This window comes from Microcebus murinus, chromosome 8, assembly GCF_040939455.1.
Source record: "Microcebus murinus isolate Inina chromosome 8, M.murinus_Inina_mat1.0, whole genome shotgun sequence".
Taxonomy (NCBI): Eukaryota; Metazoa; Chordata; class Mammalia; order Primates; family Cheirogaleidae; genus Microcebus; species Microcebus murinus.
In genome coordinates this window covers 74,696,924-74,706,309 of record NC_134111.1, presented here as the reverse complement: position 1 = coordinate 74,706,309, position 9,386 = coordinate 74,696,924, and the positions used below count along the sequence as shown (strand labels likewise).

Here is a 9,386-nt window from a genome sequence, read left to right as displayed (position 1 = left end):
CACTCTTATCTATTTAGAAATTGTTTATAAGAAACTAAATTGACCAATGTTAGACTCTAACAAAAAAGGTCCTTTGATATTCTATTATCTCCTTCATAATTTAATTTCTGTATTTTTTAAAAGCCCATTCACAAAATGTTCATAATTCTAAATGGATATTAATAAATGATGTGTGAGACTCTACTTTGATATGAAATTTACTGCTAGTCTCAGCATTTTTAATTGTATTTTGTTTCACAAATGAATGTCAGTAAAACCTGATGAAAGTTAAGATCTGGAGCTTTGAACATCCTGTTGACTCCATCTCTGTTTTCACTATATTAAGTTTGAGTTATGCTAATGTCAAGTTTTGTTTTTTATTTTTTTATTAGTTTTTATGAATCAAGGGCCAAAATGCCACAGAATTTTCAAATGAATAAATGTTACTGTGCAAGTTTGGCAATGATGCTGAAATACAACTGTTGCCAGCAATAGCATGAAGTGTTCTTGTTTTTTAGTTTAAGAAAGTATGAGTAAAGCACCCCAAAAGTTTTATGGGATGTTTATGAAAAATAAAACCCAAATATATTAAAATCAAAGTACCATTTCACAAAATTTGATTTTCTTGCCTTCTCAGCAAAATCACTAAGTTGTTAAAAAGCAAAATTTTCACATCACATTCAAACATTATGAGTCAGAAAATTTTACAGAGTATTTCCATTGCATATAATTCACTACAATTTATATGGCTATTTTCACCAACTCTCAAACAATCTCTAGATCCATCCAGTAATATGAAGAGTTAGTACCATGCTTCATTCATGTTCCATTTAGACCTACATATATATAAACTTAAGGGTATCAGAATTCATGTTGCAAAGCATTCTTCAGCCACCACGTGCAGTCCTTGCAAACACCACTCCGATATATGAGTACCTGTGGAAACAAAGCATTAAAAGAAGCAAGAAATGGATGTTCAACACCACTGGAAAACAGTATTTCCTGTATGCACAAATCTTGCATTCATGCTATCTGAGAGGGTTTGGAAAGTTACCTTTACACTTACCGTACCATTGCTGCCCTCCTGCATTCCAAAGCAGTCTGTCTCTGATCTTAGCAGCAGCACGACCAGACCCACAAACCCCACAGCACTGATGCACAGTCATCTTTGTTTTGAAGGTAAAGAGCAAGAGATGTGGTGAAGTGTTCCCGGAGACCTGAGTGGTGTCAGTGATGAGAGCAGATGTTTAGGGTCATGGATCCAGAGCTGTGCCCGAGTGTTCTTTAATAAACTCCGGTTTTTGTGTGTGCCTGTGCCATGCAGAGCCCTCTAGAGCCTAGGTCTCACGACAGCGGCCCCTTTCCAGGCACAAGGGTAGCACTGCAGGCTTTCACACGATTCCTTGGCTTCCTGGTTGGGGCTGTGGAGGAACAGCTGAATGAGTCCGTGGGTGTTGGCATAGCACCACCCTAAAGTCAGATCTTGAAAAATAAGAAAAGATCAATGAGAATTGGGCAAGTTGAAGATAGTTAAAAGCTCCTTAAGAGAGTGCTGTCTTTTCTACACTGGGAGTGTCCTCATAGTGCCACATATAGGGCTACACAGATGGAAAGCTGCCAAATGCTCCCAGCTGACCATGTTTGCCACTTCATGAGGGTGGCAGCATTGCACAGATGGGGTCCATTCCCCCTACCCGTGTGCACACTGATTTTGATAATACAACAAACTGGATTAAGTCACAGTTTCACTCACTCAACTTACACTTTGTCACAGTATTGATATTCTGCCCCCCTCCCCACTGTTCCAAATACTAAGGCGCATGGCTTTGGGGGAAGATACTGAGAATGCCACTTCACTAAATTCAATCAAACAGAAGAGCAGCTAACGCTTAGCCCCTTAAAGCCTTCATTTCCTTCCCCTTGCTGTTTTGGAGCTGGCAAAGCTGCACTCACGTCCGAAAAGAGGAAAGGGGAAACTCCCAGAGCAGTGGTAGTTAGTGCTAAGCCCCGGCCAGGCTGAGCGGCTGAGGTTTTCCTTCAGCACCTGCTTCCTTTGCATCTTTGTTTTTAGCCACCCTTCACCTGAGATCCATATCCTGCTTTCTTTTACATCATAAGAAAGGACTTCGATACAAAATTTACACAATAGACTCAAATATCCCATCTCTACATGGATACAGATTTGACTAGTCAAATTTATCCATTGTTGTCTTTGTAATTTCTTTCCCTCCTTTTAAGCTGTGAAAGTACGTCTCCATCTAGACTGGTCGTGGCGCTTGGAGACGTGGCGGCCACAGTGCCACCGTAAGGCGTCCCTGGTCAACACACCGGGGCCGGCATGATGAGAAGGGGAAAGAGCCCGCTTCTCCAAGGACATTGCTGAATCTTTGCACCGGCTCTGCTGGCACTACCTCCAGACTTTGAATTCCACAAAGTTAATAAACTTCTTTGATATAAGCTGCTTGTACCGAAGTAACAGCTCTACGCATTTTAACTAACACAGGGCGTGCACTATGAGCAACATTGTCATAAAAAATACCCGGGTCCTCAGGGCTCTGTTCTAGACACTTCTCTTCCTGCACGATACTCTCTCCCTGTGTGATCTCACCCACTCCCTGGGCTTAAAATAGCATCTACTCTGGAGTCTCCTACACCTGTTTCTAGCCCAGACTCTCCTTTTGAACTTCTGAAACCTGTAACAACTCTAATAGACATCACCACTTGGCTGTATCCCTGGCACCTCAAAAACGGAACTGATGATCTGCGCCCCCTGAACCTGTTTATCCCCTAGACCTTCCCGTCTCAATAAGTGGTACCACTGTTGACGCGATAGCTCGAGCTAGAAACCCAGGAATCACCATTGCCTCGTCCTTTTCCCTTACCTCGATGTCCAACCCAGGGTGTCTTCTCTCCATCCCACTGCTACTCCCTCCGGGGGACCATCATTAGGCCTCATCGGGACCCTTGCCACACACTCCTCACTGCGTTTCCTGCCTCCTCTCCAATTGTTTCTCCACGCCGCAGTCGGAATGATCGTTCTGATGTGCAGATCCAGTCAGATCCCTTCTCTGATTAACACTGTTGCCTGACTCCACTGTCCTAGAAGAGTAATCCCTGCTCTAAACTCCCCTGCATCTGGTGAGTGAATCTTTAATAACTGAATCTTTCATAAGATTCACTGTGCTTTTGTTGAGCTTTTTTTCCCCTCCTTTTTTTGAGACAGGGTCTCTCACTCTGTCACCCAGGCTGGAGTGCAGTGGCATGATCACAACTCACTGCAACCTCCAACCCCTGGGCCTAAGCGATGCTCCTGCCTCAGCCTCCCTAGTAGCTGGGGCTACAGGTGTGCACCACCATGCCTAGCTAATTTTTCTTATATTTTGTAGAGACAGAGTCCTGCTATGTTTGTTGTCCAGGCGAGTCTCAAACTCCTGGCCTCAAGTGATCCTCCCACCTTGGCTTCCCGAAGTGCTAGGATTACAGGCTTGACCCACTGCACCTGGCCTGTTGAATTTTTTTATTGTTTTCCCATTAGTCTCTAAGCTCTGTTGAGCACAGGAACTAAAGTATATCCCCACACCTAACAGCAGTGCCTGGCACACAATAGATAATAAATGTGGAGTTGAATGAACAGATCAATTTATAACAACGTTTTATAAACTGTGGGTTGTGACCCATCAGTCTATCATGAAATCACTCTTGTGCATTACAATCAGTTTTCATTTTAAAAAGAAAAAGAAATAGAAGAGAATAGCAAGCAATAAGGGTACTATTTCACAAAATTGTTATTATAAAATGTGTCCAATATATTTCTTGTAACGAGTTGCAGTAAAATCAAAATGAAAGCCATTGGGCTATAATAAGCAAACACTTTTTCTATAGTGAGGAAAAGCTGATTTATTTAGATTAAAAAAAACAAAAACCTAAAACCCTAAGTACCTGAAAAAGACTCCTGCCTGGGGATATTTTGTACTTTTACAGATTTCAAAGCTTTAAATTTAAGAAATAATGTGCCTACTTTAGAGCGTTAGGTTTCTGTGAGCAAATAACAGAGGAATTTAAAATCCTTCTCAGATCCTGCCTGTCAACTATTGCCAATTAAACCTAGGAATGCTGTTTAATTCTGTCTCCTCTGAAAATATATCTTAAGCTTATTTTGTCTCATGGTTGATGATGAAAATGGAAACCCAGCGTTAGGAGTGTGGATTTCTTGCTGTTGAGTTTAGTCACTGATTTGGGTCTTGGAGAATTTAACTGGCTGTTTCTCCAACCTTCTCTCTTTAAGAACAGAGCTCTGAGCCAATGAGGTGCTGCCGTTCTGTTTCCATAGCAACAAAAGAAACAAACCTTGGCCTGACATCTCATAAGGGCAAACCTCACAACTCAGGCCCATATCAAAGGACTCTGAATGGAGGGGTGACTTTTTCCTCTACTTTGACTTTCATTGCAATACCAAGAAATTTGAACTGGCTTGTCTTTAGGAGGGAAGTTCACGTTCATGCCAGTTCAGTGCACTGGCAATCTGTCTTTCTACACAACATATGCTGTGTATGTTCTGCTTTGGCATTTCAAGCACTTGGAATGATCACTAAAGTCTTGAGTTCTGGAAGCTCTGGATTCTATTTTAAATGACCTCTGATTTTGTGTTGATGGGCAACTGTTTCTCTACAAGATCGTGGTTTCTTTAAGACTCTTGACTTAAAGAACCACAGGAGAAAAACAAATCTTCGGGAGGTCTGAGGTAAGCTCTTTGAAAAAGATGTTTTATATGATGTTTCCTGCTGATTATTAATACCAACCTGTGATTTCTCTGAAGGCTCTGATGGCTTTCTGGTGACTACAGTTAGGGTAGGCCTTGGGTGAAATCTTCAGGGAGAAGGACAGTAAAGGAAAAGAAGAGGGAGGCCGGGCGCGGTGGCTCACGCCTGTAATCCTAGCTCTCTGGGAGGCCGAGGCGGGCGGATTGCTCAAGGTCAGGAGTTCAAAACCAGCCTGAGCAAGAGCGAGACCCCGTCTCTACTATAAATAGAAAGAAATTAATTGGCCAACTGATATGTATATAAAAAATTAGCCGGGCATGGTGGCGCATGCCTGTAGTCCCAGCTACTCGGGAGGCTGAGGCAGAAGGATCGCTCGAGCCCAGCAGTTTGAGGTTGCTGTGAGCTAGCCTGACGCCACGGCACTCACTCTAGCCTGGACAACAAAAGCGAGACTCTGTCTCAAAAAAAAAAAAAAAAAAAAAAAAAAAAAAAAAAAAAGAAGAGGGAGAAAGAACCCTTACACACACACACACACACACACACACACACTCCTATATTCTTAGAGCTATACAATGTAACATCAAGCCACTGCAAATGCAGATCTATCTATGGAAATATTAATATCTCTTAGATATCCTATTACATAAAAAGAGCAAGGTGCAGCATAGTGTGCGAAGTATGTTCTCATTTATGTAAAAAATTCAAAGGTTATATATATTCACAACAGTTCTGGAAGGATACCCAAAAAACTGTTAACAATAGCTCCCTCTTGGTAGGGACTAGAAGTCAAGGGCTCATGTTTAGCTGGTATGCAGTTACTGAGATATTGAAATACTGTTCTACTGGTTAGTAAATGACCATTGTCCAAGTGCCTTGAGTGTCCTCCTTGCCACCTTGGTTGCCCCAGCTCCTCCCCTGGAACCCCCAGACCTCTTCATGATTCAGCAACCAAGAGATTAATTCCTGGCATGGGTGTGGGAGTGGGTCCTCCAGGACCTTGTTCCAACCCTGGTTGGTTGTTCAATACCCTTGTCTTATTGGTTGTTAAATATTTGAATATCACCCCCATGGGTGTTCAGAGGGAGAGGCCTTTACTTTCCAAAAGCAAAAGAATATATACACCAGGGCACTATTTATAATGGGGGAGAAAAAAGGAAACAACCATCCATCAATGATCATCTAAAATCTCTGCAGAGTGATTAAATGCAATTTACCTATGCATTCTGGTTTTTGAACTCTGACATTTACTATAATCTATAACATGGTCATGATGAGGACAACATTTTGGCAGTTTCATCTGTACATCTCTTCTCCTTGTTGACCCGGTCCCTGTGGTTACATCCACCCAGTTTACTAGTCAGGTAACAAATATTCATCAAATACTCATTGTGGACAAGTGGCCTTGACAGGCTCACTGGGGGCATGCATGGCGCCATGGTGGAGGCCCAGACTTCAGGAACCATATAGTCCACTGAGCAGGCAAGACGTGGGAGAGAGAAGGCACTTGCCAGGAGCAGGCCTGCCTTGGGCTCTCAATTCGTGCCCCAGAGACTCCTGCTAAATCTCCCAAGTTCAGGGTGGGCCCCTTTCCTCACAGGAAGCAGATACAAGGTCCTAAGCAGAAGCAAAGCTGCTTTCTTGCTGTTACTGCAGCCTCCTTTCAGTTTCTCACCTGTGTTCTAGCCCTGGTGGCACCATCTTCCCACCTGGGCCATTCAACCCTTTCTGCTCCCCTGACCTTGTCTCCTTGACTCGTCCTGACACAGGGGCTCTCCTGACAGGCCCCCAAGCACAGCGGAGCATGGACAGTTATCCACGGCGGCCCTGCCACCTGCTCTTTAGTCTTTGCTCTTTATCTCTCTAGTCTTTTTTTTATGATAAATAATAGTTTAATGAAGCTATAATATCTATAGGGTTCTCAAATGGTTACAATATAAAATTATAAAAATTAGTAAAAGATGCAAGATAGAACATATTTTAATACTGGTACAATGGCAGTAGCACCTTTGCAAATGTTTATCTGTATGATTTCTGTATTCTTTTTCTTATAAACTTTTATTCCACAAGAATGATAAAATCATTTAGAATAAATTGACAGATACATGGTGTTTTATAATATTATGAACATTAAAAGTATCCCATAAAACATTATTCTGCTACAAATACTTAGCAGCTTTATTATCAGTGATTATTCCCTTTATTCTTAACATAAATGCAGCTAGCAGGCTTTAAAAAGAAAAACTTTTCCTATTAACTTCACTACCTATTTAATTTTCACCCATAAATGTCTTATAAACATAAATGTGGGTCTCATAAACAGGACTGTCTTAGGTACACGGTCTCCGGGTCTATTTTCCAGTCTGGTGACTTTCCAACAACACTCTATTTGGCACCTCAAAGCAATATTTATCCATGGAAATACAAGTGTTTCTGGGAAATTGCTAAGTTATCTTTTTAGCCAAAGCTAACCTGAGAATATTTTAAGAATATCATGTAGCTCTTCCCTGAAAGACTAGAGAGTTCAGTAAAGATCTGAAACCCCTTGTTTCCTTTCAGTGAGGAGCTTCTATCCTCATTCTTGGAACTGCAGAGGATGACAACAGCATCCAAGCTCACCCTGTGCCTTTAGTCACACTCACCATAATGAGAATTCCTCTTCCTCCATGTTACTTAGTACATATGTGATGGGGATCTTGGCCAAAACTTAGTAGTGTTCATGGCTAAGCAGACATATCTGGCAAACTGGGGGCTCTCAGAAATACAGTATTTGTCAACTTTGCAGAGGACTGACTGATAAGATTGCTAAATAAAATACAGGATGTCCAGTTAAATATGAATTTCAGATAATGAATATTTTTTTTAGTATAAACATGTCCTGTACAATATTTGGCACATACATATACTAAAAAAGTTATTTGTCATTTAATGGGATATATTTATAGTTAAAAGTTATTGGTGCAGTGGCTCACGCCTGTAATCCCAGCACTCTGGGAGGCCTAGGTGGGCAGATCATTTGAGCCCAGGAGTTCGAGACCAGCCCAAGCAAGAGCGAGACCCCATCTCTACTAAAAATAGAAAGAAATTAATTGGCCAACTAAAAATATATAGAAAAAATTAGCCAGGCATGGTGGCGCATACTTGCAGTCCCAGCTACTCGGGAGGCTGAGGCAGAAGGACCGCCCGAGTCCAGGAGTTTGAGGTTGCTGTGAGCTAGGCTGACGCCACAGCACTCTAGCCCAGGCAACAGAGCGAGACTCCGTCTCAAAAAAAAAATTATTTGTTGTTTATCTGAAATTCAAATTTACTTGGATGTCTTATATTCGTACTTAGTAAATCTGGCAATCCTAGACTGGCAGGACGATAAACTGATATAGCTTTTGAATGCATAGGCTGGTGAGGACAGGGAACCAGGTCTCACAGTGAACTCAACATGGACTTCAGAGAATCCTTGGCAAGGCATTGTGGAAAACATAGGGTTCATAAATTTTTATTTAGCTGCATGAATGTGGACAGCAGATAAAAAAATAAAGAATATCTCTGACTTCAGTGAGCCAGATATAACTACCCTACCTAAGGTGTTACAAATGATACATTCTAATTTTTTTCTTTTAGAGATGGGGTTTCTCTTTGTTGCCCAGGCTGGAATATAGTGGCTGTTCACAGGCATGATCATTGCACATTACAACTTAGAACTCCCGGGCTCAGCAATCCTCTTGCCTCAGCCTTCAGAGTATCTAGGACTATAGGTGTGTACCACTGTGCGTGGCTACAGTCTAATTTTTAAGGTCACATTGGGCCTTTCACTTCAAATATTTTTAGAAAATAGTTGCATTTGAATGGAGGATGATCTTACCTCTCAATTGTTTGCAAAACAATTATAGAAATAAAATCTCTCCAGCTGACACAGAATTCAAAAGAAAATCTAGATGGTCTTTTCTATTGATCAAGTTTGTAGTAATGAATGTGTGTGCATTACAGGCTGCGATACTTTTCTTTTCTTCGTTTTTTTCCTTTTTTTTTTTGGAGACAGGGTCCTGCTCTATTGCCCAGGCCGGAGTGTAGTGGCCCATCATAGCTCACTGCAACCTCAAATTCCTGGGCTCAAGGGATCATCATGCCTCAGCCTCCCAAGTAGCTGGAACTATCGGCACATAGCACTGCAACCAGCTAATTTTTAAATTTTTTATAGAGACAAGGTCTCGCTACATTGCTCAGGATGATCTCAAACCCCTGGCCTCAAGTGCTCCTCCAGCCTTGGCTTCCCAAAGTGCTGGGACCACAGGCGCGAGCCACTATGCCCAGCCCAATTTTCTTTTTATTTACCTGAGAACACTCAGGATGAACAGGAATCAGGTTATTTTCTTAATGTCATAACCGCATCCATACAGTACCAACTGGAGTTATCTAGCTAAATTTGAACAACCTCTCTAATAAATTGGGTAATTCCAGGATAAGCATCATTTTGGACTGGATTTTCCACTCTGGTTCTCTTGCTGATTATACAAACTACAAAATATCCAAATACCTGTACCTACTTTATACCACAGTATATGTGGGCTCCATATATACTCTAATTCTTCAAATTAAATTACATTAATATATTTGTAACACCCTATTACATTTTTAAAAAAGGATTTGGGTGATTTT

The 9,386-nt window shown here is 41.6% G+C and overlaps 1 protein-coding gene across 3 annotated transcripts in view; it reads left to right on the top strand.

Annotated features, from left to right (window-relative positions):
• Positions 1-4,236: 4,236 nt before the first annotated feature.
• Positions 4,237-9,386, top strand: part of FLACC1 (flagellum associated containing coiled-coil domains 1) — a 46,173-nt gene continuing 41,023 nt past the window's right edge. For 2 of the 3 annotated variants that reach the window (XM_012739011.3, XM_012739012.3), the window contains exon 1: positions 4,237-4,720. The gene's annotated coding sequence lies outside the window, so the exon portion shown is untranslated. The remainder of the gene's footprint in view (positions 4,721-9,386) is intronic. The other variant, XM_012739014.3, reaches the window with a different exon arrangement.